At 42.6% G+C, this 26049-nt stretch overlaps 1 protein-coding gene and 1 pseudogene across 1 annotated transcript in view; one reads left to right on the forward strand and one right to left on the reverse strand.

Moving 5' to 3' along the window:
- Positions 1-26049, reverse strand: part of LOC126248801 (venom serine protease-like) — a 274056-nt gene that overhangs the window by 229494 nt on the left and 18513 nt on the right. The window lies entirely within an intron of this gene.
- On the forward strand, positions 17285-17402 carry LOC126211554 (5S ribosomal RNA; annotated as a pseudogene).

Consider the following 26049-nt stretch of genomic DNA (forward strand, 5'->3'; position numbering starts at 1 on the left):
AATCACATAAATGTTTCTTGGAGGTATGTACCGTCTATGCAACAAATCAAAGGCAGTTTGTTTGTTGCCATACGCGTTTCGCTTCATTTATTTGGGAAGCATCATCAGTGGCCTGTAATACATGTTTCCTTTTTTACATAAAATAAAAGTATTATGTTGTAGATATAATATGCTGCTATATTATATAATACAAAATGTAATATAGCAGCATATTATATTTACAACATAATACTTTTATTGTAAGTAAGAAAGGAAACATGTATTACAGGCTACTGATGATGCTTCCCAAATAAATGGAGCGAAACGCGTATGGTAACAAACAAACTGCCTTCAATTGGTTGCATAGACGATACATACCTCCAAGAATTTAAAGCGACTAAGGAAAAGACGGAAAACAGAAAAAATGATGATGTAGATCCCATAAATGTATTTAAAACGAAGAAGAATATTAAAAACGTTGATGTGTGGTTTGGAGCGATAGAAACCTTTAGCTTATGCTCGAGTACTAGCTGATTAAATATAATAAAAAGCGAAATTATTTGCTTATGAATCAACAGCAAATTTGTTGGTGACTCCATGGAACAACTTGAAGCAAACTGTTCTTTCTCTATATCGTATAGGGTGTTTATTTAGGTGGAAGAAAGATTCAGCCAGTTGATTGAAACGGCGTTTTGCTTTCTTTGTGATAAAAATGTCCTAAGAAACAAAAGTTCGAATAAAATCTTGGGCATTCGTATATAAATGGTAAAAGCCTTAGTGCAGCTCATACAGGAGGAAGGAACTGTCTGTGATCCAAAAGGATGCATAACGTCGCTCCGAATTGTCAAATGTAAGTCACTGCATAATGAAAGTGTGGCTGCTAAATGTGTACTGTCCTACATCCACGAAACCATTCTGCTAAACAGTAGCGGAAAAACAGCAACAGAAATCAACGGAATTTGACAATGAAGCACAATATTGGTAAGGGACAGCAACGTTCTAGCTCACTACGACAGCAACATTCAGTAAATTCGTGTTGCTATCACAATATGGAATGACGAGATTCCTGCAAAATCAATACGTTATTTACTGTGCTAACATTGGAATTAACCCGTTAGCCGAAGAAGTGCTAAGTCTGCGTTTGGTTAATTTTTTCTTATTTGAATTACTGAAACCTCTACTTCTTTTCGAAAATTTGCTGCCAATATTGACGTGCTTACATGAGACGGGGAACTTGTTTCCCTCGTCTGAGTACAGACCTCACACATGGGATGGACAGCACAGTCCATAGCGTTCTTCTGAGATTAATAGTTTAAATGGAATTCAGGCTTTCGCAGCCTCGTACATCTGTAAAAAGTGAAATTCGCAGCAAAATTGTAGTTGTTCACTGTTAGCGAGGCAAGTTGCAATGCAAGAATAAATACCTAGGCTAACAGTTACTTACTTTTCTTATTTTGTAATGTAGTTAATCACTTTTTGAGCGCTAAATGTGCTTCAGCAAAGAATATTCTAGACTTTTGTATCACATGTTCTTAAACCACGGTCGGTTACACTGAGCTTAGCAGTTCCAGAGTCTCCAGCCGCCACAGCCCAGCAGCGCTAGTTACTGCTTTATCACTTCGCAGTATTTTTGCCTCAGACGTTAACTTCACATTTGACGCCAACTGCGGAGATTTACAAAAGGATAGAAGCTGCTTAAATCGCTTACACGTCTTCTGGTCAAGGCTAATGAGTAAAAGGGACAATGTTCGAACATCCCTTCATTTGTTAACAATGTCTTCCTACCTGACTTACAAGTTTTGCCAAAACAACTTCCTGCTGCATCTTGCAAGCTGTCAATTAAATGGTCAAATAATTTTCACATGAAATCTGTGTTGGAATGCGTCTGTCAGAATGTTTTAGAACAGGCTTTCTTCCGGGTTCTACGGGGACTGTCAGAAACACTTTCCCGGCCTCCTCGAAAATGGGCGAACCACTCGTACACACACATCATGGACAGAGCTTGATCCCCATAAACACTTACCAGCATTGCATGCGTTCTTTCGGTGTCTTGCTAAGCTTAAAACAAAACTTTAAATTGATCCTTTGCTCTTTCATTGCATTCACCATGCATCGGAAGTGTGTCACATCGATCTTCAGTAAGGTATGCCATGTAATGTGTCTCATAACAGACGCAGGGACACAGCCACAAACGAGATCTCTGAGTACCTGATTGCTCAAAGACATACAAGTCCATTATGGATTGCCGTAATGCGTTGATAACACTGTTGAAAGGAATTAGGGGAACACGAGTATCAACGTAAAGTATGATAAATCTTTTTCTTATACAGGCGGTACCTGAGGTCTTATTGCATGGCTTGAGATCTTCGCTTTCAATGTAGGCAACAATTAAAACCATTCACCACATGTTGGCTGTATTACGCGCTCCTCAGAAGGAAGTGAGTACCGGGGTTCTAGTGTTTTCAGTGAGGTTCACAGATGACAGTTATCATTCATGGACATTGTATTCAACCAAGCACATGCTATGTGATATCTTAGTGCAATGCAAGTTGCAGTTTTGATCCAAAATGGATGGAATATGGGTTGTGTTGCTATAGATGCCTATGACTCTCCATGTGTCATCCATAGGTTGTGGACAGGCTACAGGAAGGCAGTAAGGGCACTAGGCGAGTAGGTCAAGGTCACCGCCGCTTCGCAACCACGTAAAGATCGTTATGTGGCCATCTCTGCGCTGCTGCGCCGTACAGATACCGCCAGAGCACTGCAAGACGATCTCAGAAGGGCCACTGTAGCCGTTGTGTCTGATAGGACTGTAATGAATAGTTTACAAGAAAAGGACCTTACGACCCAGACGTCTTGTTCAAGTAACCCCCTTGGCCGTATTCTTGAGAAACACTGTGTTAAGGTTATCTTCCGCCCCCCTCCCCACGAAGATTGCAGCTTTACTCGGCTCTGTAAAGGACGATTTATTGTTTCGTAAAGCGGGTGCGCATCGGATTCCTTACAGAAATTGCGAGAAGTCATACATAGGTCAAACAACATACACCGTTCATGAGGGATGTGTGGAGCGTCGAAGATGCACACGCTATCACAGCCAGACAAGTCAGCTGTGGCCAAACATTGTATTGATACAGGGCATTCCATGAATTACAGTGATGTATAGATTTTAACATCCACCTCTTCCTTTTGGGAATCTGTCTTCAAGGAACCTATAGAGATTAGATTAGCTAATAATTTAATAAATAGAGATAATTGTTTTAATTTGGACAAAGCATGGAATTGGGCTCTTGGGGTAATTAAACTGCAGAGAATGGTGTCACCGCCGCCGAACATACATCGATAAGCGAATCGAATGTCTGTACGCCTTCGCCACAGTAGGTGAATGTGTAAGCGTATTTCTTTGCCATCGACCAGCAGTACCGCCGCGGTGGGGCATATAAGGCCACGCTTGGCTTCTTGTCGTCAGTCTTGAGACTCACTCTGAGGATGGCCGGACGATACGCGGCCGAAATATCAGTGAAGGAAATTTCATTTGCGCGGCTGCATGCCCGAAATTTAATGGACTAAAACATAAATTAGTTACAAACTACGGCGTGCACACACTTTATTCAACATGTAAACAACTTACAGATATTTGGATTTAGGTTATGACATGATCGATATGCCTGTCATCATTGGCGATGATCTGACGCATACGAATAGCGAAATTCTGCTTGACCCGCTGAAATGTCGGAAGACGATGCTGTCTATGACCTCCTGAATGTCTGTTTTCAGCTCAGCAATCGTTTTGTGGTTATTGCTGTACACCTTATATTTAATATAGCTCCACAAATAGGAGTCGCATGTGTTCATATCCGGAGAATATGGCGGGCCAATCGAGGCTCATGCCAGTAGCCTCTAGATTAGATTAGATTACATTAGATTTACTTTCATTCCAATTGGTCCGTTGTGAGGAGGTCCTCCAGGATGTGGAACATGTCTAGGCATCCCAGAGCCAGAATGCGGTCCCCAAAATGCCTCTCCAGGGCATCATACACTCTCCTGCTTCGATGGGATCGAGCTCCGTCTTGCGTGAACCACATCTTTTCGAAACCAGGGTCATTTTGGATAATAAGTATGAAATCATCTTCCCAAACCTTCACGTACCGTTCGATAGTCACCGTGCCATCAAGGAATACCGCATCGACTATTCCGTGACTGGACATTGGTCACCACACAGTACCCATTTAAAAGTGAAGAGACTTCTCGGTCGCGAAATGCGATTCTCAGTTCCCCAAATCCACCAATTTTGCTTATTGACGTATCCATCCAAATGAAAGTGGGCCTCGTTGCTAAACCAAACCGCACTAATTCCCACCATGCCTCGCGGCCAAACGCAGTTTAAACGTCCTAATGCAAACCGTTCAGATGTTATGACGATTTTATTTCATATAGTCCAACTACTGTCACCCTGCACTTAGGCTGTGTACGGCTCTGCTTAAAAAGAATTGCTCGATGTAGTCACAGGGTCGAGCCGCGCACATCTTCTTTCATGCCCTGCAGTGAACTCGCTCCAAATATTAGTCTGTAGCTGTGATTCTGCAGTCAAATAGTCTATGCATTGGCTAAGACTGCGAATTAATAAAATACATAGAAATATAAAATAAAAGATAAATGAATAATTTAATAAAAATTGCTCTATTCTAACGTCTGTAATTGATTCAGACGACAGAGAATTATGGTGAATAATGTTTATTCAAGAAAGGACGTCTCATATAAACGGGAAGTGATCCTACAATATTCAGTTAAAATACAGTCAGAACCAACCCTTTCTCCTTCACATTTTCTCCCCTTTCAGACGCCTCCATTACTTTATGATGTAATATAATAACACAATTTCACATTAGTCCTTCAACCTCCACTCATAACTCATGCTTTCATCAAGAGCCATCGGTTCAAATCCATCATAGAAATAAATGTACAAATTTCTTTCTCGTAGATCAGTAGTTTGAACCTTCGCAACTTCAGCACCTAAAACGACAATAATTTACCCCACATCCGCCGATATATAATAAAATTCATCACCAGTCGACAAGATTATTGCTACGTCGCCTTACAAATAACCTCACATACTTCCGTCGATACGTCACAAAATTCGTCTCTAGCTGGCGTGGGTACAGAGATAGCTTCATGCACTTCCTTCGATCCAAAATCATCTACATTACTTTCACCTAGATTACTATAATTGTTGTTGCAGACCAGTACCTCATCAGAATTCGTCACACATTCCACTTACATCAAATTCAGATCCGCCTCAGCTTCTCTTTTGATCACAGAATCTTACAACTAACATACATTCATTCCACCATTCACTTCCATTTCACAAAATAAATTTTCCAGCCTCATATCATCATTATCAAATTTCTCTACACATTTTACGTTTCTTGCCTCCCCCCCCCCCCTTTATGGTCGCGCTTTTTAAAATTATTCCCCATTTCGTTTTATTTCTCATAACCTCCATCCCCAAAGTTTGTGGCTTACGTGTCGAATTTTCGACACCCAGAGAATTTTTTAAATACCGTGTCCTTTTCAGTGCTATTTCAGTGCTATCTCCGGACATGAGATACCGCGATCTCTAGTTTCCCGACCTCGTACTCCGCCGTTACATTTCGTGTGGTTGCCCTTCAAATCGCCGTTCCCGGTTTTGATTTCCATTATGAAAGTTCATATTTCCATTTCCCCTTTGAAAATTATTATACAGTGATAATTATTTCTGTTATAATTATTATAGTTGTTGCGGATATTACAATTGTTCCCCTTCTGGTACCCATTTCTCTGCCTATTTTCCCATTATGTGGCTTGAATTTCAACGCCTGTCCAAGTTGCTCAATTAAATTTAAGAATTCATCTATGGAATTTGTCAGACTGTGGACAAAATCCCTTTGTAAATGTTCCAGTAAGCATATCTTGAGCGCCGTAATCTCCGTCAACACTCCCAGCGGACGATTTATATGCTTCAGTCCACAATTCTCAAACATTTCATACTTAGTAAGTGAAGCACTCATTACATTTGCCCATGACTATGTATTTCCCTCAAGATGTCCTTTAATTTAATTTTTTATCTCTTCCGACATTCCTCTCACAAAACCATCTCTACATACATAATCTGGGTGGTATTTGTCATCATTTGCAAGACACTTTGTCGTTCCTGAATTACCCCATGGAACACACATCACAGTAGCAGCCTGTTTCGCTTCTGAAGCAAGTAATTCTGCCCGCAAGTCTTTAATCTGCTGTTCCCGCTGAAAACCTTCGTTATAGATCTCTGCTGCCAACTGTTGTCTATTTTTCAGCACCTGTTTTTCACACTCAACCAGACAAATTGTTACCGAGCGAGGTGGCGCAGTGGTTAGCTCACTGGACTCGCATTCGGGAGGACTACGGTTCAAACCCACGTCCGGTCATCCTAATTTAGGTTTTCCGTGATTTCCGTAAATCGCTTGAGGCAAATGCCGGGATAGTTCCTTTGAAAGGGCACGGCCGACTTCCTTCCCCATCCTTCCCTAATCCAATGAGACCGATGACCTCACTGTTTGGTTCCCTTCCCCAAATCAACCAACCAGCCAGACAAATTGTTAATAGACTTAGTGGTCACTTCCTAGTGTGCATTTTGCCTCAGTACACAATTACTAAAATCGCCATCCAGCTCGTAATGTACCTTTTCCAATTTGCCCCCGAAATCTTTTTTCATTGTGTCGACTCTGGTGTTAACCAGACCAATCTCTTCAGAAATGTTGCCTACACCTGCCCTTATAGTTCCTAATTTTGAATCTATCATCCTTTCTGTATCGGATTTAATTTTCTGTATCTCGGCTTTCACACTTTGTCCTACCCGTGTCTCTACAAAACCCATCTCTGTCTTTATCGAACCTATCTTTGTACCCAGTACCCCCATTTTAGAGTTCATGTTTGTCAGAATGCAATTACATCTCCTTCCTCCGATTCTAGACCGTCTGCCCCACTAATATCGTCCCTGTTATCGTCACATTCCTCTCCCCCCCCCCACCCCCATCCCATGAACCATGGACCTTGCAGTTGGTGGGGAGGCTTGCGTGCCTCAGCGATACAGATAGCCGTACCGTAGGTGCAACCACAACGGAGGGGTATCTGTTGAGAGGCCAGACAAACGTGTGGTTCCTGAAGAGGGGCAGCAGCCTTTTCAGTAGTTGCAGGGGCAACAGTCTGGATGATTGACTGATCTGGCCTTGTAACACTAACCAAAACGGCCTTGCTGTGCTGGTACTGCGAACGGTTGAAAGCAAGGGGAAACTACAGCCGTAATTTTTTCCCGAGGGCATGCAGCTCTACTGTATGGTTAATGATGATGGCGTCCTCTTGGGTAAAATATTCCGGAGGTAAAATAGTCCCCCATTCGGATCTCCGGGCGGGGACTACTCAAGAGGACGTCGTTATCATGAGAAAGAAAACTGGTGTTCTACGGATCGGGTCGTGGAATGTCAGATCCCTTAATCGGGCAGGTAGGTTAGAAAATTTAAAAAGGGAAATGGATAGGTTAAAGTTAGATATAGTGGGAATTAGTGAAGTTCGGTGGCATAGAGGAACAAGACTTTTGGTCAGGCAAATACAGGGTTATAAATACAAAGTCAAATAGGGGTAATGCAGGAGTAGGTTTAATAATGAATAAAAAAATAGGAATGCGGGTAAGCTACTACAAACAGCATAGTGAACGCATTATTGTGGCCAAGATAGACACGAAGCCCACGCCCGCTACAGTAGTTCAAGTTTATATGCCAACTAGCTCTGCAGATGACGAAGAAATTGAAGAAATGTATGACGAAATAAAAGAAATTATTCAGATAGTGAAGGGAGACGAAAATTTAATAGTCATGGGTGACTGGAATTCGGTAGTAGGAAAAGAGAGAGAAGGAAAAAAGTAGGTGAATATGGATTGGGGCTAAGAAATGAAAGAGGGAGCCGCCTGGTAGAATTTTGCACAGAGCACAACTTAATCATAGCTAACACTTGGTTCAAGAATCATAAAAGAAGGTTGTACACATGGAAGAAGCCGGGAGATACTGACAGGTTTCAGATAGATTATATAATGGTAAGACAGAGATTTAGGAACCAGGTTTTAAATTGTAAGACATTTCCAGGGGCGGATGTGGACTCTGACCACAATCTATTGGTTATGAACTGCAGATTAAAACTGAAGAAACTGCTAAAAGGTGGGAATTTAAGGAGATGGGACCTGGATAAACTGACTAAACCAGAGGTTGTACAGAGTTTCAGGGAGAGCATAAGGGAACAATTGACAGGAATGGGGGAAAGAAATACAGTAGAAGAAGAATGGGTAGCTTTGAGGGATGAAGTAGTGAAGGCAGCAGAGGATCAAGTAGGTAAAAAGATGAGGGCTAGTAGAAATCCTTGGGTAACAGAAGAAATAATTAATTTAATTGATGAAAGGAGAAAATATAAAAATATAGTAAATGAAGCAGGCAAAAAGGAATACAAACGTCTCTAAAATGAGATCGACAGGAAGTGCAAAATGGCTAAGCAGGGATGGCTAGAGGACAAATGTAAGGATGTAGAGGCTTATCTCACTAGGGGTAAGATAGATACTACCTACAGGAAAATTAAAGATACCTTTGGAGAAAAGAGAGCCACGTGTATGAATATAAAGAGCTCAGATGGAAACCCAGTTCTAAGCAAAGAAGGGAAAGCCGAACGATAGAAGGAGTATACAGAGGATCTATACAAGGGCAATGTGCTCGAGGACAATATTATGGAAATGGAAGAAGATGTAGATGAAGATGAAATGGGAGATATGATACTGCGTGAAGAGTTTGATAGAGCACTGAAAGACCTGAGTCGAAACAAGGCCGCGGGAATAGACAATATTCCATTAGAACTACTGACGGCCTTGGGAGAGCCATTCCCGACAAAACTATATCATCTGGTGAGCAAGATTTATGAGACAGGCGAAATACCCTCAGACTTCAAGAAGAATATAGTAATTCCAATCCCAAAGAAAGCAGGTGTTGACAGATGTGAAAATTACCGAACTATCAGTTTAATACGTCACGGCTGCAAAATACTAACGCGAATTTTTTACAGACGAATGGAAAAACTGGTAGAAGCCGACCTCGGGGAAGATCAGTTTGGATTCCGTAGAAATGTTGGAACACGTGAGGCAATACTGACCCTACGACTTATCTTGGAAGCTAGATTAAGGAAAGGCAAACCTACGTTTCTAGCATTTATAGACTTAGAGAAAGCTTTTGACAATGTTGACTGGAATACTCTCTTTCAGATTCTGAAGGTGGCAGGGGTAACATACAGGGAACGAAAGGCTATTTACAATTTGTACAGAAACCAAATGGCAGTTATAAGAGTCGAGGGGTATGAAAGGGAAGCAGTGGTTGGGAAGGGAGTGAGACAGGGCTGTAGTCTCTCCCCTATGTTATTCAATCTGTAGATTGAGCAAGCAGTAAAGGAAACAAAAGAAAAATTCGGAGTAGGTATTAAAATTCATGGAGAAGAACTAAAAACTTTGAGGTTTGCCGATGACATTGTAATTCTATCAGAGACAGCAATGGACTTGGAAGAGCAGTTGAACGGAATGGACAGTGTCTTGAAAGAAGGATATAAGATAAACATCAACAAAAGCAAAACGAGGATAATGGAATGTAGTCAAATTAAATCGGGTGATGCTGAGGGAATTAGATTAGGAAATGAGACGCTTAAAGTAGTAAAGGAGTTTTACTATTTAGGGAGCAAAATAACTTATGATGGTCGAAGTAGAGAGGATATAAAATGTAGACTGGCAATGGCAAGGAAAACGTTTCTGAAGAAGAGAAATTTGTTAAGTATAGATTTAAGTGTCAGGAAGTCGTTTCTGAAAGTATTTGTATGGAGGGTAGCCATGTATAGAAGTGAAACGTGGACGATAAATAGTTTAGACAAGAAGAGAATAGAAGCTTTCGAAATGTGGTGCTACAGAAGAATGCTGAAGATTAGATGGGTAGATCACATAACTAATGAGGAGGTATTCAATAGGATTGGGGAGAAGAGGAGTTTGTGGCACAACTTGACTAGAAGAAGGGATCGATTGGTAGGACATGTTCTGAGGCATCAAGGGATCACCAGTTTAGCATTGGAGGGCAGCGTGGAGGGTAAAAATCGTAGAGGGAGACCAAGAGATGAATACCCCAAGCAGATTCAGAAGGATGTAGGTTGCAGTAGGTACTGTGAGATGAAGAAGCTTGCACAGGATAGATTAGCATGGAGAGCTGCATCAAACCAGTCTCAGGACTGAAGACCACAACACAATCGTCACATTTTGCACTAACTCACCCACTAACATTATCTGAACTACACATGCTGGGTGATTGCTTAATCGTTGGAAGCTACATCACTGATATTGTTCGCACATTTTAACGATGTCGGCACAAGTACTTAACTTCTTGGCCATGCTGGCTGCTTCTTCTGTACTGCTGCTGTCCGAAGTGCCGATGCTGAAGATCTCGAAGTCGCCTCCCGTGACCCACGTTCCCGTGGCTGCCTCTGCATAGTCTTCTTCTTCTTTCCTGAAGTTCCGCGGCGAACTTCCTCACACCCAGCTTTTGATACCAATTCTCACACACGCAACTGCTGTAAAATTTTACGCTCAGAGTCCTCACGCAAACTGCTTAACATTCAATAGATTTGGGTCCTAAATCACAGAATATTGTGGCGTGTTGGAATTACAATTGCAATTCTAAAGCGATTAGGCTCGTATCTTGCACGAGTTGCCGATTGCGACGGTACATAACGGTGCCTCCTGAGTAGTCGTTCTTCTAAACAGAAGTCCATACGAGCAAACCAGTGGCGCCTTTACCTGTAGTTACTGAAACTTTGGGTGCCTGGTACATGAACGACTCTGCTTAAAAAATATAGCTCGATCTAATCATAGGGTCGAGCCACGCATGTCTGCTTTCATGCGCCGTAGCTAACTCACTGCAATTATTAATCTCTAGCTGTGATCCTGCAGACAAATAGTCTATGCATTGGCTAGGATTGCGAATTAATAAAACAGACGGAAATGTAAAATAAAATATAAATGAACTATTTAATAAAAACGGCTCTATTCCAACGTCTGTAATTGATCTAGACGACAAAGAATTATGGTGAATAATCTTTGTTCAAGAAAGGACATCTCAAATAAATGGAAAGTGGTCCTACGATATTCAATTAAAACACAGACAGAAAACACTCTTATCAAATGCGGTGAAGTTAGGTTGAGAGTGTTACGAGAATGGTAGCAAAATCACAAACCCAACTTGTTATCGAAGATACGCGAAAACTAAGCCCATTTCGTGATCACAACACACGAAATATTCATCAGCCCAAAATAGTTCAGAGTTCAGCATGACGATTCACAAATTAACACCCACGATGCGTAGAATAGTAACTCATACTCTGTCTATTATCAGTTCTCTAATACAAATGGAAATAGTTACAGTCCTATTCTGGAGCACATTCAGATCACTCGAAATATAAAGACCCTTCAGAAGCTAAGGTATGGTAGTGACTGTTCAGCGCCCAGACTCAATCACCTATATGCCTGAATGAGGCACGTTACATCATGATGGTCTGCCTTCTTCAAGAACTCGACATAAAGTGTCCAGAATCGCCCCCTTGAGTTCTTCACTCGGGAAGTCCCAGTCTCCACTTGACCCCTGTAGTGTTGTGCTACTTTATGCTTCTCCATTGGCTGAAGACCATCTCCACCAACCATACATCATCCCTTACGCTTTACAGACATGATGTGATTCAAGCTGACCAGCTCCCCACACTAACCTAATATATTACAAGTATATTTAAATAAAGAAATGTATAAACATTCGGCTACACTCAGATAATTTACAATAAATGTAAGTAATAGTTGGTTCACAAAAAATAAGCCAGCATTCTTGCACAAGTATGCTCGAGATAAATGTCAGCAGATTGTCCTGAACTATTGTTTAAACAGTTATTTATGCCTTCTGGTTGGAAGCGTCTTTTAGTTCTCTTTTCAGTCATGGCATCTGCCAACACATGCGATTAATCACTTATAAATTAGCGCAGTTTTTAATAGTACTTGCAATCATCGTTTAACTAAAGTTACTGGCAAAATAGTAAACTGCTCATTAAATAAATGCACAAGTATGAAAAAACATGAGGTATTCATGGTGTGTTCATTTGCAGTGTAAAGGTAGTGAATACGATGTTCTGACAAACATTCGCATAATGAGAAAGATATAAAAGACGTCATAAATCAATTTAAAAAAATTAGAGATAGATACGTAAGTTTCAGGGATGGTAGCTATAGTGCAATACTACAATCTGAGACACTATTTGTTCAAATCGCATGAAGCTATTAAATGTTGTTAAGTCAGATGTTCATTATGTAAATGTCTGTTCGGTGTGAAATATTAACTTCTGTAGTTTTAAAGATACTGAAATACTGTTGTGCCATTGGATGTGCCTCATTTTTCTGTGATCACAGATGTATTCAGATTTGCATTAATATCTGACTGTGAGACATTGTCGAATCTCAAAGAACTGTAACTTAGCCACCTTTAAGACTGTCTGATATTCCGCCAATTCTTACAGAAAGGCAACGCGAGCGACAGCCGACCAAATACCCAGCATTACAATTTACCCGTTTCCGGTGACGCTGCACCTAGACATGATCGGGGCGGCCGCATGACGTACTCTTCCAACCAACTCGCGTCAACCCCAGCAAGCAGATTCAGCTTTCCTCAGCCTTGTGCTAGGTCGACGAATAACCCGCCCACATACTCGTAACAGCCCCCACTGTGAAATGAGGTTATCAGTGCCTTTCTAATAATAATCACCATTGGATGTCAGTAAAGTTGTAAGGAGGGGGAAGAGGAGAAAGAGACTGAACTAGAAATGTTTAACAATCACATTCACAATGAAAAAAAGCGCGCAGAACTATTTCATTACAAACATCTAGATCACATGTATCGTAAACAAAAGGTGCTAAGCAATCCCTGCTGAAATATTATGTACACCTAACGTGTCGGAAAAAGGGAAACGTCTAGAAAATTTCATAATGAGTAAATATATCCCACTGCAGTGCACATAATTAGCGAATGTTTTGTCATCAGCCATTGATTTTGTACGAGAGTCTTTGCCACTAGAAGAGAGAATGGATATATCACTATAAAAATTAGACAGCTGTGTGTAATACAGATTTGTTGCCAATCAGTTCGCTTTTGTTAATTAAACAAAATATCTCATTATTTATGTATCTCTTTCCATGTAACAAAAATGAATTATGCTTCTTTTCATTTCAGTGGCAACAAATAACTTCATGGTCAGACCAATAAGTCTTCGTCCCCTTCATTCCACACAAAATCACTTTGTTTGCATTAATTAAAGCTTTAAAAAGTAAGCAGCAACGTGACAACCCAATCACGACTCAAATGCTGTAGTAGTGTGTTTACACGGAACAAATAGCGATTGCGGAAACTTAAATCCAGCAAACGACCAGCGAGTCAAGAATAGGAACTTGGATGTTTTCATGACCATTTAATATCAGCAATGGAAACTGGTTTACGAAAAAAAAGAGTGTGTGTCAATATTCGTATTGTTGGTTCTACCTTAGAAACTGTACAAAGTCGTTTGTGACGACAGTACTTTTTTTCTCTTGGGGTTACGTGACGTTATTCGTGTATGAAATCCGACTAGGAAATGAAGAGGCACTGTTTGAAAGAGACCTGGCTGCCTTTCGCTCTGCACAACTAGTACAGTGACATTTGAGAGAGTGTGGCAGAAATTTATGTTTAGTCGTAGTGCATGCGTTGAGATCGGTGACCATCTCTTTGGACAGATGCTGTGAGTGTATGCTACTGCTGTCTACACGACGTCTCCATTTACATCTATATTCGCAAGCTACCTTATGATTTGTAGCCGAGAGTGCTTTGTGTTCTGCTGTTATTGTTCCCCTTTCCCGCTCCAGTCGAGAACGGTGCTCAGTGAGACGATTGTAAGGTTCAGTGTGAGCTCGAGGCTCTCTAATTTCACCTCCGCGCGAGGCAGACACAACAGGAAACAATATATTTGTTGATCTTCTAGGAAGGTACGCTCTCGGAACCTTAACAGTAAACTACACCGTGATGCAGAATGCCTGGCCCCTCCCCATATCCCCAACCCCCAACGTCTGCCTCTGGGGTTGGTTGATCATCTCTGCGACGCTTTCGTTCTTTCTAAATGAATATGTAAAGAAACGCGCTGAACCTTCTCTATTTCCTCTATTAGTCCTATGTGCTAGAGAACGCAGACTAGCTAGCAACATTCAGGTACTGGTCGACCGATGATTTTGCAAGCTACTTCATTCTTCCAATGAACAGTCTAGTATCTACCTTCCTGCGATTAGTTGTCCCGTACAAATACTCCTAAATATTCAATGGACATGACTGCTGCCAGTGATTGTTCTACAATCGTATAATCATACAATAGTGGGTCGTTCTATTTGTGCGCAATACGTTACATTTGTTTACGTTGAAGTCCCTTCACCAAGTGTCGATCCTCTGCAGGTCTTCCTCCATATCGCTACTGATTTCTAGCGTTGCAACTTCTCAGTGTACAACAGCATCATTCGCGAAAAGCCTCATGGGACGTGTGACGTTCTCCAGTAGGTGATTTGTATCTATTGTGAAAAGTAACAACCCTACAACTCGCCCTTGGATGCGGCCGAACTTATTTTTACGTCCGTTTGCTAGAAATTGTTCAGTCAAATCATATAACTCCTACTTTGTTCAATATGCGGCAGTTCGGAACTCTGTCGAATTCTTATGGGAGTCAAGGAACACGGCATCGACCTGGGCACCAGTACCACGTGGACGAACAGAGCGAGCTCGATTTTACACCATCGGTGTCTTCGGAACCCATGTTGATTCCCACAAAGGAGACTTGTGGTCTCCAAAAATGTCATCAACAGAGATACAGGGCAACAGTTTCGTGCATCTGTTCGAGGACATTTCTTGAAAACAGGAATGACATGCGCTTTGTCTAATCATTAGTAATCTTCCACTTCTCCAGAAACCTACATATACTGCTGCTAGAAGAGGAGTAAGTTCTTTCGCATACTCTATGTAGAATCGTATTGGTATCCCGTCAGTTCCAATAGCTTATCATGTGTTTAGCGATTTCAGTTTACTTTCTATCCAGTATTCACTTTCTTCGACATACACTCCTGGAAATGGAAAAAAGAACACATTGACACCGGTGTGTCAGACCCACCATACTTGCTCCGGACACTGCGAGAGGGCTGTACAAGCAATGATCACACGCACGGCACAGTGGACACACCAGGAACCGCGGTGTTGGCCGTCGAATGGCGCTAGCTGCGCAGCATTTGTGCACCGCCGCCGTCAGTGTCAGCCAGTTTGCCGTGGCATACGGAGCTCCATCGCAGTCTTTAACACTGGTAGCATGCCGCGACAGCGTGGACGTGAACCGTATGTGCAGTTGACGGACTTTGAGCGAGGGCGTATAGTGGGCATGCGGGAGGCCGGGTGGACGTACCGCCGAATTGCTCAACACGTGGGGCGTGAGGTCTCCACAGTACATCGATGTTGTCGCCAGTGGTCGGCGGAAGGTGCACGTGCCCGTCGACCTGGGACCGGACCGCAGCGACGCACGGATGCACGCCAAGACCGTAGGATCCTACGCAGTGCCGTAGGGGACCGCACCGCCACTTCCCAGCAAATTAGGGACACTGTTGCTCCTGGGGTATCGGCGAGGACCATTCGCAACCGTCTCCATGAAGCTGGGCTACGGTCCCGCACACCGTTAGGCCGTCTTCCGCTCACGCCCCAACATCGTGCAGCCCGCCTCCAGTGGTGTCGCGACAGGCGTGAATGGAGGGACGAATGGAGACGTGTCGTCTTCAGCGATGAGAGTCGCTTCTGCCTTGGTGCCAATGATGGTCGTATGCGTGTTTGGCGCCGTGCAGGTGAGCGCCACAATCAGGACTGCATACGACCGAGGCACACAGGGCCAACACCCGGCATCATGGTGTGGGGAGCGATCTCCTACACTGGCCGTACACCACTGGTGATCGTCGAGGGGACACTGAATAGTGCACGGTACATCCAAACCGTCATCGAACCCATCGTTCTACCATTCCTAGACCGGCAAGGGAACTTGCTGTTCCAACAGGACAATGCACGTCCGCATGTATCCCGTGCCACCCAACGTGCTCTAGAAGGTGTAAGTCAACTACCCTGGCCAGCAAGATCTCCGGATCTGTCCCCCATTGAGCATGTTTGGGACTGGATGAAGCGTCGTCTCACGCGGTCTGCACGTCCAGCACGAACGCTGGTCCAACTGAGGCGCCAGGTGGAAATGGCATGGCAAGCCGTTCCACAGGACTACATCCAGCATCTCTACGATCGTCTCCATGGGAGAATAGCAGCCTGCATTGCTGCGAAAGGTGGATATACACTGTACTAGTGCCGACATTGTGCATGCTCTGTTGCCTGTGTCTATGTGCCTGTGGTTCTGTCAGTGTGATCATGTGATGTATCTGACCCCAGGAATGTGTCAATAAAGTTTCCCCTTCCTGGGACAATGAATTCACGGTGTTCTTATTTCAATTTCCTGGAGTGTATAAGGGGCAATCAAAAGAAAACTAGACACATGGAAAAAAAGCAAGTAAACTGTTTATTATTTCAAAAATAATCGTCATAAATGTTAATACTTTTATCCCTGTGTGAGAGAAAACAGTCAGTGCCTTCATGGAAAAGTGTTAGCGGTTGCCTACTGAACTATGATTGCGTCCAGGCTTGTACATTTTGGGCCAAAACAAATCGACGGTCACGAATGTCTTTCTTCATGGCTAAAAAAATATGGAAATCGCATGGGGACAGATGGGACTGTATGGGGGATGTCTAAGTGCTTCCCAGAGAGCGGACCCAAAAGTTGCCAATGTTGTTTTAAATACGCAGCAGAAGTTTCGCTGGGAAGCACTTACACATACTCCATACACTGCCGATCTGTCCCCATACGATTTCCATATTTTTGGAGCCCTGAAGAAAGACATTCATGGCTGTCGATTTGTTTCGGCCGAAGATGTGTAAGCCCGTGTACAGTCGTGATTTTGTAGGCGACCGCAAACATTTTTCCATGAAGGCATTGACCGACTTGTATCATAGTCGGATAAATGTGTTAACAGTCTGAAATGATAAACAGTTTACTTATTTTTCTTCCGTCTCTCTCGTTTTACTTTAACTACCCCTCATATCTCATTTTCGGCAACGGCCTTACCGCAGTGGCTACACCGGTTCCCGTGAGATCACCGAAGTTAAGCGCTGTCGGGCGTGGTCGGCACTTGGATGGATGACCATCCAGGCCGCCATGCGCTGTTGCCATTTCTCGGGGTGCACTCAGCCTCGTGTTGCCAATTGACGAGCTACTCGGCCGAATAGTAGCGGCTTCGGTCAAGAATACCATCATAACGACCGGGAGAGCGGTGTGCTCACCCCACGCCCCTCCTATCCGCATCCTCAGCTGAGAATGACACGGCGGTCGGATGGTCCCGGTAGGCCACTCGTGGCCTGAAGTCGGAGTGAGTGCTTTGTATGTCATTTTGACGTCAGTGTGACCGTTTAAAGCAACCGCACTATTGTCTTCCTCAGTGAAACAATAATGGAAAAAGATGTAGTTAAAAGTGTAAAGTGTTCCTAAAAAGGTAGTACAAGGAATTCAGTAAACTGAATGTGACGATGATTCCATGAGAAATATTCAAAAAATAATTCATAAAGAACGACTTTACACGCTCATGTAATACTTATATTACGAACTTACATTAACGAGAAATTATAAATGCTGTCAGGGACTAAAATGAAATAATTCAAGTGCTTCAGAGTGAGATCGATGCTTTAAACACATTCCTATAATGAAGGATTTCACGACCGGATGTCATAGTTGCTAAAGAGTCTTCTGGCTGTGGTCGAAGAAACTTTTCGGTTCCTGATGCTTCGTCCAGCGCTGCGCTGGACGTCTACGAAGGTGCTCCTGGCGACGCTGTCTTGCCGACTGCCGAGTCGGACGATATAAATACTGTATAAAGTTGGCGTGTTCAAGTTTACACGTGATCAGCAGAGATAATCTTTGTCAGACATAAAACTTAACTATCGACTGTTACCAGAGAATTGTAAAAAACATTGTTCTCAGTGAAAAATACATAGACTTAGAAAAGAGACTGTGGACACATGGCACGGACCAACGAACAACGTATCTCTGAATAGTGTGCAAAAGAAAATTCAATGGATGAGTAAGATAAATGTGACAAATTTGTTGCTTGTAAATAGCACTGTTACAAAACACTGAACGGAAAAAAATGATAACAGGTACGTTCGTCACTCAAACACAAATGGACGCAGAAAGATCGTCGTGAAATTGCAGCTGTGTCCGAAAAAAATGAAGGTAAAGTTATTTTTCGGTAGCCGTCTACGGAACATTTCGAATCTAATGTCAGTGTGTGCTAAGAACGATATGTTTACGGCGAAGTAAAACCTGGAGCTAGTTTCGACGAGATAACTGTAAGCATAGCCAATGAACACTCCAGTCTAAAGATAAATTACTGTCGTTTTGACTGGAGATTCAGACGACGTAAAATAAAATGAAACCAATAGTTTTATAAAGAAACTGATCGCAATGCTGAAATTTTTAAATTTCCCCAGTTTTAAGGCATAACTTCGTTAATCAGGTGTGATCTACCTGATTGGTCATGCTTTAGCAGAGAGATTATTACTATTATTATTATGTTACTATGCATTAGTGGTCTAGCGACGAAAGGAGCTGTTTCACTGGACATGATGCGCGCTTGAATTAGTGCGACAGCCGAGATCTTACCACAACCGTAACTCACACAGTAGAAAAAGTACTCCGCGAAAACAACAACAAAATCAAGCCTTTAATTGTGTTATGCCATCCTTAACAGCAAAAGTGCTAAAACGGACGAATTCCTGCCTGATTTGATTCGAAAGCAACGACAAATTGCAGATACAGAAAAACACACACAAATTCCAGAATTTAACGAAAGCGGGAAAAAGAGGAAGCCCACAACATAAAAGAAGACGTGACCTTATTCGAGGACAGAAACACCAGCACCATGCACCTACAACTGATGTACAATCATTGAACACCTGTGCAACACGCATTACCTCTCCAAAAGGACGCCTCTGCAATAGTAACAACACTTACAAATGAGAAGTACTGTACTTAAACTAAAGGTTTCTCCCTTCAAAATTTATCTTTGGTTGATTACTACTGTACACCTACTAGCCACATTAGCCAAGCATGACACATATGTTGCTAATATAGTTAATATACTCTTCAAATTAGTAAAAGGCGACTGAGATGGCAGCGATTAAAACTCCAAATTTAAATTTGATAACTGTCACAATGCATTGTTATCCACCAGGACATTTTGGAGTATTTCTGGAAAAACATAATGGTTTCTAAATAAAGTAAGTGCAAAATGATGTGATGTTATAGTCTCTGTTGACTAACGTAGACTTTCACAGTAAGTGTAAGCAGAGAACCATTCTACAAATATCACCAAATAATACTGTCACAATAGACTTTGCAACGAAACTAACACTCATCAGTCACACAACCCTGGAACAAATCCTGATTGGCAGAGAGTAGTTTAAATATTCCTTACAATGTGTACGATTTGGGTTCAGTGACCATAAGGGTTTAATAATTCGTGTTACCATCAAAGGAGGCCAGGCATAAAACAACATATCAAAGATCAAACGTAGGACCTTCCGACAGGAAAACATAACCAATTCTAGCTTATTATTGTACAGTGAAGAGTGGATTGCTGTAAATGAAATGGAAAGTCTAGATAGAAAATGCAGTATATTTCTAGGAAAATGATAAAGCACTTTGACACAGCCTTCCAACTAAAATGGTATCAGAAATGATACAAGAGGCTATGGCTGCATAAATAAGGGAATTAAAATTTCTTATCAGAAAAAGAGAGCATTACACCAAATTTGCAAGGAACGTAATGTCACAGCAGGTATGCACACACAAAGCATTTACAAAAGTTGTACGAAAGGACATAAAACGAGCAAAAGCTATGGACGTTGACATTTACACTCTAAGACGCCCACGAAGAAGTTACGGAAGTTGGTCACAAAATGATAGTCATACGTGTATCGATGGAAAATTCAAAATGGATGAATGTGTGACGCTGCAGCGCAATTTCATCGCACAGCTGCCTAGTATAGTAAACATCGGACATGTCAATGCCAGGGCATAAAGTCCTTGGGAAATTCATACCCTGTACTCAATTAAACAGGAACTATGCCTCACAGACAGGCGTGTGAACAACATATGCTGAAGTCAGAATTTGAGAGAGAACGTGTACTTTGGCTCAGAGAAGCGGATGGAATAACCGGCGAATCGCTCAACGTTTGAATAGGAGCGATGCCATAATTAGATGATGTAGGCATCAATGAGTGAACCATGGCAGACCGCAACGTCAAGAAGTAAGTGGTCGAGATAGAGAGACGACAGAACGTGAGGGCCGAACAATCGCCAGACGCTCAGCCCCCTGCGTACATCATTATTATCGATCCTACATGCAAATGGTGCTTCAGTGACCGCAAGGACAATTAATAGTAGGCTCACAGAAAGAGGGCGCAGTTCACGGTACGCCTTGCGCCGATTACCATTGTCCTCTGTGCACCAACAAGCTCTTTTGTAGTGGTGTCACACGCTATCAGCCTGGAATCTCGTTGACTGGACTAGAAGTTTCTTCAGCGATGAGCCCCACTTCGAACGGAGCTCTGATGACCAGTGAAGACTTGTCTAGAGTCGCCCCTGACAGCAGTGTGATACCACCCTGACTATCGCCCGTCATACAGCCCAATGGCCAGGAGTGATGGTCAGGGATGCCATTTCATTTCATGTCAGGACCTCTTTAGTTTTTACCAGCGACACCTTTACAGCACACCAATACGTCGACGACATTCTACGCCCAGTTTTGTTGCCCTTCATGGCAAGCCATCCTGGGCTTAGATATCAGTAAGACAATACCCATCCGCACATGATGAGAGTTTCTACTGTTTGTCTTCGTGCTTGACAGTCCCTAACTTGGCCAGCAAGGTCGCCAGATCTCTCTCCAACTGAGAAGATTTCGAGGATTATGGCAGGATTCTCCAACCACTTCGGGAGTTTGAACGATCTAACGCGCCAATTGTACAGAATTTACCACTGTATCCCTCAGGAGGACATGACATCAGTCAATGCCAAGCAGAACAACAGCTTGCATAAGGGCCAGAGGTGGCCCAATACGTTATTTTCGAGTTTGTGTTGACAACGTTTAGCCGAAAGTCTGTTGGTATGCCTCCAGTCTCATATATTCTACACACATACTGGAATAATCGTTTGGTTGCCACTTCCACCACAATTTTAGAAATTACGAATGGATATTTTCTATACTTCTTACTTTATTTGACCAAACTCCGACAAACTCTAATACTGGATCCCATCTGTCTTCCATATAGACTCTCACTTCATCTTCTATCACAGCATCAGATAGATCCTCCGCCTCAGAGGCATTTTTTTTCCAAGCCTGAACTTGGACATCCTTCTTTCGACAGGGCAGTTAAAAACCTAAAAACAACATACTCAACAGAGACTGATTGCATATCTCATACGATCTTATAGTTCCCTCTCCAAAATATAGCCGAGTCCCTCACTCACATGTGTAACCACTCATTAGAGTTGGGTATCTAACCTGAGCATTTGGAAACATCCAAAGTTATTCCTGTTTTCAAATCTAGTGACCACGTTAAAGTGATAAGTTGCCCATTACAATAAACTCCTGTTTTTTCAGAGTATTGGGAAAAAATGTAGGGTCTGTTGGTCTAGTGGAGCCAGCACGACAGCTCAGTGTGAGTACTGGTATGATGGGGCTCTGTGCCCACTTTTGATACCAAATTGATATCAAATAATTAGGTAAATTAATTAATTGATCAATTAAATACATGCCACCCTCTGATGATGTCGTAGGTTTTCCCCAGAACCTCCCCTCCCATCCCCTCCCCTCCTCTTCCCCCACACTTGGAAATGGTGGGAAATTGAAATTTTGGTCAGAAATCAAAAAAATAATGGGAAATTCAAATTTATTGCTGGAATATCAAATTTTGTCTCTTCACCTAGTGGTCCAAGACCAACTGACCTAGTTCACAACAACAACTACAACAACAACAACAACAGAGGGCGCTGTTGGCCCTCCCCTTCCCACCCCTCCATTCCTCTCCTCTCCCCTCCCCTCCCCTCCCCTCCCCTCCCCTCCCCACCTCTCCTTTCCCCACCCATCCCCTGTTCCCGCCCCTCCCCTCCCCCTCACCTCTCCATTCCAAAGACTATGAATTGCAAGAGTGACTTCCTGTGTTGTGCTTTCATAAGCAGTTTGATACATTGTTTTTCTATTGTAAAACATCCAAGCACTAAATGACTGCATCTTTGTACACGCCATTCATTTTGCTATTCCACTACAACTTCGAGGTCTGTATCAAGTGTTAAACCAATATTAACACGTTTCGATCCATTGGCTCTCACAGAAAGCTAGACATGACATGGTGTAAACTATGCTGCTCCCACAATAGACAAGATGGTTTCTTATTGACAAAAATGGGAAATACGTCACAACATATGGAACCTCGAAGAGTTTGCAGCATTGCAGAGCGTTTCCAAACAGCTGTCTGAATGTTATGACATCTACATTTAATCTCATCTTTTACAGTGACAGAGTAGCAGATGTCTAGATGTTCTGTTTCACAGAGTTGAATTCATGTACACAATCACTGTTTCGGTGCTGGCTAACCCTGGAAGGTATTGCTCCACCAAGACTCTATCCATCTCAGACAAGTAGTATCAGTCAATCATTATGTGGTAATCAACAGCTTACCAGTGGATGGATGAGGTGGAAAAGACACTGTCGATATACACTATGTGCTCAAAAGTATCCGGACACCTGGCTGAAAACGACTTATAAGTTCGTGGCGCCCTCCATCGGTAATGCTGGAATTCAGTATGATGTTGGCCCACCAATAGCCTTGATGACAGTTTCCACTCTCATAGGCATACTTTCAGTCAGGTGCTGGAAGCTTTCTTGAGGAATGACAGCCCATTCTTCACGGAGTGCTGCACTGGGCAGAGGTATCGATGTCGGTCGGTGAGGCCTGGCACGAAGACGGAGTCCCAAAACATCCCAAAGGTGTTCTGTAGGATTCAGGTTAGGACTCTATGCAGGCCAGTCCATTACAGGAGTGTTACTGTCGTGTAACCACTCCGCCACAGGCCGTGCATTATGAACAGGTGCTCGATCGTGTTGAGAGATGCAATTGCCATCCCTGAATTGCTCTTCAACGGTGGGAAGCAAGAAAGTGCTTAAAACATCAATGTAGGCTTGTGCTGTGATAGTGCCACGCAAAACAACAAGGGGTGCAAGCCCCCTCCATGAAGAACACGTCCACACCGTAACACCACTGCCTCCGAATTTTACTGTTGGCACTACACACGCTGGCAGATGACGTTCACCGGGCTTTCGCCATACCCACACCCTGCCATCGGATCGCCACATTGTGTACCGTGATTCGTCACTCCACACAACGTTTTTCCACTTTTCAGTCGTCCAGTGGTTACGCTCCTTACACCAAGCGAGACGTCGTTCGGCATTTACTGGCGTGATGTGTGGCTTATGAGCTGCCGCTCGACCATTAAATCCACGTTTTCTCACCTCCCGCCTAACTGCCGTAGTACTTGCAGTGGATCCTCATGCAGTTTGGAATTCCTGTGCGATGGTATGGATAGATGATGCCTGTTACGCATTCTGACACTCTTCAACTGTCAGCCGTCTCTGTCAGTTTACAGACGAGGTAGGCCTGTACACTTTTGTGCTGTACGTTTCCTTTCACGTTTCCACTTCCTTATCACATCGGAAACAGTGGACCTAGGGATATTTAGGAGTGTGTAAATCCTTCATACAGACATATGACACAAGTGACACCCAATCACCTGACCACGTTCGAAGTCCGTGAGTTTCGTGGAGCTCCACATTCTGCTCTCTCATGTTGTCTAATTGCTACTGAGGTCGCTGATATGGAGTACCGGTTATTAGGTGTCAGCACAATGCATCCAACATGAAAAACATATGTTTTTGTGGGTATCCGGATACTTTTGATCACATACTGTAGGACAATACACTGTACTAAGCACCACAGTTGATAGTGCGATCAGTTTTAGCAATTTTACCAGTTTTTTCCGTAATTTCAATGCCAACTAATGACATGACAGGATGTTTCCCAGTTTCTGTATCGTTACTAAACCACCCCTCCACTATTTTGGATATACCAGATTGCGAATGTAGATAGATTACTGTGCAGCACATCCACTCATTGTTAATTTTCGAACATATACACCAAATTACACCAGACAGCATCCTATCTGATGCAGTTAGGTTATATACATATTTCGATCTCTTCCGTCATAGAGCATAATTTACTATTACGATTGCCCATCTTTCCCTATATGGATGAGAGTCAAAGAGCATTCTCGCTATCTTAGGATAAAGTTGAGGACTGAAAGATCCCTCCACACTTTCTTCGACTAACCCTCCCTAAACACGGTCACCGATTTAATTTCCAGTTGAACAGAAGTAGGACTCACTACATTCCACGTCTCATGAAGGGACAGAGCGAAATGAGTCCATAACTGCTGTTCTTCAAAGACTGTTCCACAGCAGTCTTACTCACAGTACCCATTCAGTGGTTAAGATCTCTCCAGATGCGTGCATGTCGAGGAGGTTATACCCTTATCGGTGTATAGTAGATATGAGAGCGTTGTGATGATAGACTATATGGTTTAGAAGAAACATGTCGTTTATGCATGACGGAGGTAGAAGCATTTTATATCAATCAACTGCACTATCAATTCTAATGTATTGTTCTAGAGTCTGCAGTCAGTACCAAGAAGATATTGGCAAGAGAGGAATGATTATAAAACATAAACACATACACTTCTAAGGCTACACAGTTCTGCACCTAAATAAGGCACACTACGTCAAAGCCATGTGGTTTTCGAAATATTAGTCATGCAGAGTGCAACACTCTTAATACTCTAATGCAGAACACGTACGTCCAACATCTGACTCAAATCAACACTGCAAGTTTTCTACCCACTCACTACTGTGACAGACTTTAAGAAGATGAAACTACTGTCTTCTACATCAAAGAAAAACATAGTCTTTGTGATAAATGCACAATATAGCTTTCTGGAGGTATATAGCACCCACTGTTTACATCTGATCATGGTTCAGAAATTCTAAGCTCACATCAGTCCTATAAAATGTTCATCAGCAATGGAGTTGCCTCTTGCAAGGAAACAGATAAAACACAAAGTAGCAGTGTTAGATGTATGAGATTACACGCCATGCTGCTCTAACTCCAGAAACAGAACACAGTCTCTACCACACACAACATCTGTCAAGCAAATGTATACATTGGGTTTACAGTACCTCACAAACACCTGCCACTAGCTTAGAACCACTGCAGTTATGAAACTGAGGACTCGATTTATGCTCAAGATGCATACATCTTTGTTCGTTTAGAGGAGGTTTTCAATCGATGGACATGTTTCATCACACATGCTCTGGAATTCCTCTGCTGACTGTGGTATGGAGAGGTTTGGTGTTAATGATTGCAGGTAGATAGCATCCTAAGCCACACACAGAACATGCAATTGTACACAATTTACACCACACAAATGATACATACCGAGAGAACAAAGGAAAATATGGTTCATTGCGGGATAAACGACCTGCAGCAACATCTCCATTTCTCTAGAATGCATCATCAGTCCACCAATCGTGCCCTGTTTCAACCCCATCTCAATCCATCACTCCATCCTGTTTCTATCATCTTTTAACTCAGATTCAAGTCAGTTTACAAGCAGATTTTTCTCTTTCACAGGAAAGCATTAAAGACAACAGTC

This window comes from Schistocerca nitens, chromosome 1 (assembly GCF_023898315.1).
Source record: "Schistocerca nitens isolate TAMUIC-IGC-003100 chromosome 1, iqSchNite1.1, whole genome shotgun sequence".
NCBI classification, from domain to species: domain Eukaryota; kingdom Metazoa; phylum Arthropoda; class Insecta; order Orthoptera; family Acrididae; genus Schistocerca; species Schistocerca nitens.